The sequence below is a fragment of the Marmota marmota genome, unplaced genomic scaffold, assembly GCF_001458135.2.
Source record: "Marmota marmota marmota unplaced genomic scaffold, marMar, whole genome shotgun sequence".
NCBI lineage: Eukaryota > Metazoa > Chordata > Mammalia > Rodentia > Sciuridae > Marmota > Marmota marmota.
In genome coordinates this window covers 37,680-45,468 of record NW_025999863.1, presented here as the reverse complement: position 1 = coordinate 45,468, position 7,789 = coordinate 37,680, and positions in this window count along the sequence as shown.

Below are 7,789 nucleotides of genomic sequence, written 5' to 3'. Positions count from 1 at the left end.
CCTGAGCTGCTGGGATTAAAGGTGTATGCCACTGCACCTGGCTTAGTTGTTGGTTTTTAAAGAATTCTTTGTGTATTTCTAATAAAAATTTCTTCTTGGAAATGTGTTTTGTAAATAATTTCTATCTGTGGTTGTCCTTTTTGTTCTTTCACAGAGTAGAAAATTTAATTTTTTTTTTTTATGTGGTGTTGGGGATTGAACCCAGGGCCTTACACAAGCTAGGCAAGTGCTCTACCACTGAGCTACATCCTATCCCCTTCAAAATCTCCCAGGCTAGTCTTTGTTAATTTTTTTTTTTTTTAATATTTATTTATTTATTTTTTTAGTTTTCATCAGACACAACATCTTTGTTTGTATGTGGTGCTGAGGATCGAACCCGGGCCGCACGCATGCCAGGCGAGCGCGCTACCGCTTGAGCCACATCCCCAGCCCTTAATTTTTTTTTGTAGTTGTGGATGGACAGTGTGCCTTTATGAATTTATTTATTTATTTTTTTTTACGAAATGCTAAGGATTGAATCCAGTTCCTCACATGTACTAGGTAAGCACTCTGACACCAAGCTACAGCGCCAGCCCTCCCAGGCTGGCCTTTTGAGCAATTGGTATTATAGGCATGCAACACCGCATGTGGTGTTAATTTTATACAACGTGTTATCAATATTTTTATTCTATCAATTGGTATTTAGTATTTGTATTAAAACTCATCACCAGGGGCTGTGGATGTAGCTCAGTACTAGAGAGAATATCCAGCATGTGTGAGGTCCTGTGTTCAATCCCCAGTACCAGAACACACACACATACATACACACACACACACACACACACACAAAAAAAAAAAACAACACCCTCATCATTAAGTCTAAGATTACATAGATTTTCTTGTTTCCTTTTAGAATTTTTTTTTAGTTTTCTCAAATAATAGTTATAGACTATATTCATTTCACTCAATATGGTTCCCAAAAACTTATTCAATCACCACTTTTTTGAAAAAACCATGGATTCTGGGTTTCATTTTAGTTTGAATTTCCAAAATCATGTCCTTGAATAATCTGGGTACAGTACTGAATTTCTTCCACTTCTCAGGAATGCCAATAGGAAGCGCACATGCACCCCTGAATTGCAGCATACTGTGCTAAGTCCCAGAGGCCACACACCACCTTCCAGGACCCAGCTGTGTCATAACACTGATATGGTGATGTTATAATGCTAATGTGTTACTCAAATGCAGCCTCTAATGCTAATGTATTATCCATAGTGACCTTTGATGTTAATATGTCCACATGTGGCCTCTGATACTAATACAGCAATCATGGAGTGCCTTGAACACTAACATTTGCCATATGGCCTTTAATGTTAACATAATAGCCACACTGTGGCCTCTAACAGTAATATAATATCCTTGGCTCCTCTGCGGTGATGCTCATTGGGCTGTTTCCCCGCCCTTTCAGACCACATTGCTGCTCATTGGGGGACTTTTTTTGGCTCCGCCCACACGACCCAGTCAATCTGCCTCAAGAGCAGGAGGAGTGGGGGGGGGGGGTTGAGAGGTTTGTGGGAAGCCGGTGGTGGCAGTTGGGCTCTGAGGGAATTCCTGAAGAGCTCGTGTGGTGTGGCATGTGTGTTCTAAAAATAAAGTTTGTTTGTGCTTGATAAGTGGCTCCTGCATTGTGCCCAGCCAGACTGCGGCAATATTTTTTAGTTGTAAATGGACCTTTATTTTATTTATTTTTATGTGGTGCTGAGGATTGAACCCAGTGCCTTACACATGCTAGGCAAATGCTTTACCACTGAGCCTCAACCCCAACCCCAGCCTTTAGCCATACTATGGTCTATAATATAATAGCCATCCTGTGACCTTTAATATTCATTCTCTAGCATCTAAAACTCATATGTACCCTGTGGCTTTTAATGTTAAGGTGATATCCATAATATAGCATCTAAAAATATGATAATAGATGCCCTGTGCCCCTTAATATTATTAACATAATATCCATAATGTGGCTTCCAAATCCAATGCAATAGCATCTGTCACTTTTTTAAAAAACATTTTTTTTATTTCTACAAAGCTTTATAATCTTCGAAACAGTCTTCAATTATCAAAAAACTTTTCATTGTATCTAATGAATTATGGTGTTAAACTGTACTACAGTACCTCGTCAAATCCAGAGTGCTCAACTGAGACAAAAGATGCTTTAGAGCACTGAGTGGAAAGAGGAAAAAGCTAAGAGAGGCCAATGGGGACACTGCAGAAGTTAAAGGGGAATTTGAGGTAGGGGTTAGATTCACGGCCACCGTCAGATTTCCCTCAAGGTTCAGAGGAGTTTTTCACAAAATCGTGTTTTAAGATACAATATTAGAACTAAGGAATCAGAGGAGCCTGCACTTTGGGATGTTAGGCATGTGATCAGAATTCCTAGTTTGGTGGGTGAAATGAGTAAAAGAGGGAGAGAAAGTAGAGAAGAGGCAGAAGAGAAATAGGAGGAGAGAAGCAGCAAGGGACAGTTGTGCCTAGAGGAGATAAAGTCTAAGCTCATCATGAATCAGAGAATGGAAAGCAAGGACAGGAGCCTGGGAGATGGAGTACAAGAGGAGAAAGTGGAGAGCTTGCACCTTTCAGAAGGTGACAGTCCCAGAGCTGCACAGAGGTAAGCAGTGAGGGGTGTGCCATCTGCTGTAAAAGTGAGACACTAGCACCCTGGCTTGACTAATTCCAATCAACACTGCCAATTTAAAAACATACATGCCAGAGTGCAGCCACCCCACAGGTAAATGTCTGCGGGCCACCTGAGAGGGCTGCAAGCCAAGTGTGTTCAGAAAAAAACAGAAGTCAAATTAATGCAACTGTCAAGTGAAGAGATGACAGAGTTCATCATTTTCCCACAGATTCCTCATTTCTTAAAGCTAAACCATCTTGATCATTCTTTTTTGTTGTTGTTGTAAATGGACCTTTATTTTATTTATTCATATGTGGTACCAAGAACTAAACCCAGTGCCTCACACATGCTCGGCAAGTTCTCCAGCACCGAGGCAGTCCCAGCCCCTTGACCATTCTTAATAAGCTATTATTGCCAAAACTGTACGTTCAAACATCGGCTGACCATGACCAGAGCTCCAGTTTACCCCAAGCCTTCACTATCTCTGGTCTGCAGGACGGCAGGCAGCATGCAAGTCATCACTTTTTTTTGGAAGGGTAAGGAGAGTTGGGATCAAAAAACCACCTAGCTATAAACAAAGTAAACAAGAAACATCAAATCAACTAATTTAATTAGCCACTCAGAATCCCTTACCAAAAAGTCCTAGCCTTCAGACTAGTGAAACAAAAAAGGGTTCTGCCACTTGGAACCTCTGAATCTGGGAAGCACTGTTTTTGATGATTCTAGTTAGTGTTTATTTTGGTTTACCCAGGTACCTGTGCCCAGCAGGGAAAAGCTTCTGGTAAATCTGCACCACCTTTTGGTGTGGGAGCTTCCACAGTGCCATGGTCTCTCACTCTATTCAATTCTCCAAGTCCTCCTTTTCCTTCTCTTCTTCTCTAGACTTCCTCATCTTCTTTATTGTCTCGCCACTGCTTCTGTCTTACTCTTCTGAGTGTGTTTTTCTCCGTCCTTCTGGTTTTGCTTTGAAGCTTCCTTCTTGCCTTTCTTTTCTCACCTATATGCTTCCAGAGATTCTTTTAAGCACGCAGTGAACTGCTGGAACACTATCTCTTCCAGGGCTGAGAGCTCCTCCTTGGCACCAAGCCTCTTGAGCCTCCCTTTTATTTCAAAGTTTGTGGCACAGGATGTGGCTACAGTATGAAGATACTGTGGCATGGGGGATGGGCTCAGGCCTCCTTGGAGATGTTGGCACCATCGAGAGCACCTCCTTGAAGATCCTTGTGATGACGTGTAACTGTCCAGGGGTCTTGGGTTCATTGTCTCCATTCAGCAAAGAATTGAAGAATAGGACACACAGATAGCAAACAAACAGCAGGTTTATTCCAAAAGTGGCAGTGACAAATTTCTTGGGAGAGAAGGGGACCTGGAGCTGGGAGGATATCCCACCTACTGTTGGGAGTTGTGATGGTGACAACTCTAACTACTTCAGGCTGACAAGAAGTAACATGGGAATAATTGGGATATTCTTCTGAGGAAGATCCAGGGCAAGTGGGAAACAGCAGGCTGGTCCAGAGGCTGACCCTGATGATTTACATCTATGGGTCTATCAACGGGTCCATGGTAGATGTATGGAGGGAGGTCCATTTGGGGTTCCATTTGTAACATCATCTGATGTTTTATTGCCTCTATACGAGAGGATACAAAATGGACAAGACAGTTGAAAAGGCATGGTCCATGCCCTGTAAGTTTTGTGCAATAGAATGTGGAGAGAGTAACACTGAAATGCCTGAGGTTGGGTGTTCTACTGTATGACCTTTTCCGACAGTTTGTATACCACAGACATACTGATACTTGGTAAATATGATTAGATGTTGTAACTTCTGCTTTGAATTAGAAGAATCTTCATTGGGAAAAAAAGAAAAGGCATGGCTCAAAGCACACAATTAATGAAATCATGGTGAAAGTTACCAAAAAGGTTAGTATCCAGGTGAGGAGACTTACCCAAAGGAGAACAAGTTGTATAATGAACTCCCTTGTACCCCTGCTTGTTCCTTGAATTCATCTATTATGTGTATATGTTTTTTTGATTCTCCTAAGGTTCTCTTCAGCTACTCCAGATGAGTTAATATACATACAACAGGTTTCATTCAACCCGGCACATATCTAACCCTCTCCTATTTTGTAACATGACTTGTGCCAGTGAATCTATGTTCCTTTGTTGAGACTTAGTAGAATTTACAGTAGCTTTTCAAGATTCATGGAGCATAATTGTTAGATTTATTACTGATCTCTCCAGATGAGGAATTTCAACAAAAAAAGAATGCTGAATAGAAAGAGTGAGTCTTGGTGGTGCATGCCTATAATCCCAGTGGCTCAGTAGGCCTCAGCAACTTAGCAAGGCCCTAAGAAACTCAATGAGACCCTGTTTCTAAGTAAAATACAAAAAAGGCTGGAGTTGTGGCTCAGTGGTTAAGTGCCTCTAAATTCAATCCCCAGTACCAAAAAAAAAAAAAAAAAAAAAAAAAAAAAAGACTGCTATGTCATGGGAGGTGAGTGCAGTCAGGGGCCTTCCAAAATAAGTCTATTTGCTCAGGACCAGTTGTCCTGCGCAGCCACAGCTGTGAGACATCCAGGCCATCTTGTCTGATTCTTCACTTTGGTATTGTGCTGGCTGGGGAGTGGCTCCCAGTGATTGAGTGATCATCCCCAGTGTCACTCCATTCCTTTCTGTATCATGTAATTGAAAGTGTTTAGGCCCAGATCAGGGGCTTGGGTAAGAGCTGTTTTTAATGAATTGAAGGCTTTCCTTGCTTCTGGAGTCCAATTAATAATTGCCTGAGATTTCCCCAGTACTTCCTTAAGGCACTCATAGAGGGGTCTTGCCTTCTCAGCATATCCAGGGATCCAGATTCTACAATATCCAGTTGTTTGCAGAAACACCCTGGGTTGTTTTACTAATCAGAGGAAGGGGATGTGACAATATGGGTTGAATTTTTTCTAAGCCAAGTTTTTTGAGTTTTACCTTCCAGTATCATACCTACACAGGTAACATAAGGCACAATCGACACTTGTCTCAGGATACTTTATATCCCCTATTGGCCAGGAAATTGAGGAGAGAGACAATGCCCTCTGAAATTATTTTTTGGAAGCTCCACATAAAAGAAGGTCATCTGTACGTTGAAGTGACACTGTTTTAGGTTATGACCAGTCCATGAAGTCTGTGCCATTGCTTGTTCCAACAAAGAGGGACTGTCTCCAAATCCCTCTCCTTTAGGTCTAGGACAGAACAATAAGCAGTTCACTTGGGGATCTGGAGGAGGAGAGTATATGGATTTGGAACGACTGAATGCAAAGGGACTGCTGGCTCTTTGCGTATTTGAAGGTCCTGAACTAACATTCATTTGTTGGGGCCCTTTCAGACTCTCACTATAGGATGAGTATTGTAGGGCTAGAGCACTCTATCCAAAGTCCCTGTCATTTCAATCTTAATATGATGTGTGTCAATCCCTCCTTGGTCTCTGGTCTAAAGGGATATTGCTTCTGATGAGGGAAGTATGAGGGATCCTTAAATGTATTTTCACAAGCATTGCAGTTCATGCTCTTCCCCTATATTATTGTTTGACCAGATTGGGATCTATATCCATTTCCATTAGAGACATACAATGTTATATCCCAGGTGGTAACAATAATTTGAGATAATAGGTCTCAAAAATCTATTTCATTGAGATAATAAGTCTCTCCCTAAGATAGGGGTTGGAATTCTGGCATAATAAGAAAGAAGTGACAGAAGTGAAAATCACCACATGGATAAGCAAGAGTCTAGTAAAATACCATCACTTAGGGGACTGGCTTTATGTACCCTGAAGGGTTATCTTGGGACCAAGGTTCAGTAGGGAAGGGTAGGACTGAAAACCGAGTTCCAGTGTTGAGAAGAAAGTTTATCTGGTGCTTGTCCACAAGCAAGGCCACCTGGGGCTCCTCGGGCTGTTCCTTTTCGGCTCCCATGAGGAAGCCCCCGAGTCTTGTCATGGAGAACTGGTAGGCAGTGGCCTCAATTCTAGTAGATTTGAAGGCTACCTCACCTTCCAATATTCCACCCCCTGACACCACCACATAGTGGGCAGGGTCCAGGGGGTGCTCTGGGAGATTTGTACCTCTGGGGACATTCCTTCTTAAAATGCCCTTCCTTTCCCAAGAGAAGCAAGAGGCTGACAGGTATCTTTGTACCTACACCTGCAGGGCTGCCACTAATTCTCCATGTCATTTGTTCTTTTTTTTTTTCTAGGTCTCTATTATAAAACACTATTTTAGTAGTCTGACTCATTGGTCCAAGGTTTTGTCTGGTTCCACAGCCAGTTTTTGGAGTTTCCTCTGGAAGTCTTGGGCAGATTGGGTCACGAACCTATATTTAAGGAAAATTTCCTCCATCACACTCTGGCCAAACATACTCTGGCTCAATATTAGTAATAGCCTCTTGGGGTTTCCGTGATATGGTCCCTGGTGGCTCTCTTCCCTGAATCACATTTGTTAACTGAGCATAAGCAAAAGCCCTTCTACACACACACACACACACACACTCACACACACACACACACACACCTGTCTCATTAATCTCTATCTTTGTCAGCATCTCAATTGGGTTCCGTGAGGGGAACTGCCTGACTCCCAGAGGGAGTACTCCAACTCCTGCCAGCCACGGTTACTTTCTCTCCCCCTGCTGCGCAGCAGTCATTTCCTGTCTTATTTTTTTTAAATTTTTTATTGTTGGTTGTTCAAAACATTACATAGTTCTTTTTTTTTTTAATATTTATTTCTTAGTTTTCGGTGGACACATCTTTGTTTGTATGTGGTGCTGAGGATCGAACCCGGGCCGCACGCATGCCAGGCGAGCGCGCTACCGCTTGAGCCACATCCCCAGCCCCTACATAGTTCTTGATATATCATATTTCACACTTTGATTCAAGTGGGTTATGAACTCCCATTTTTACCCCGTATACAGATTGCAGAATCACATCAGTTACACATCCATTGATTTACATGCCATTTCCTGTTTTAATAGTCTTCTCTAAGACCCTTTGTTTTTTCAAGGAAGTCAGTCTGACTCAAAACAACATAACGTACTTCCATGCTAAGTCATAAAGATCTGATAACAGCCGGAAGGTCTGAGGATCTTTCCTTCAGATGGGGCTGAGG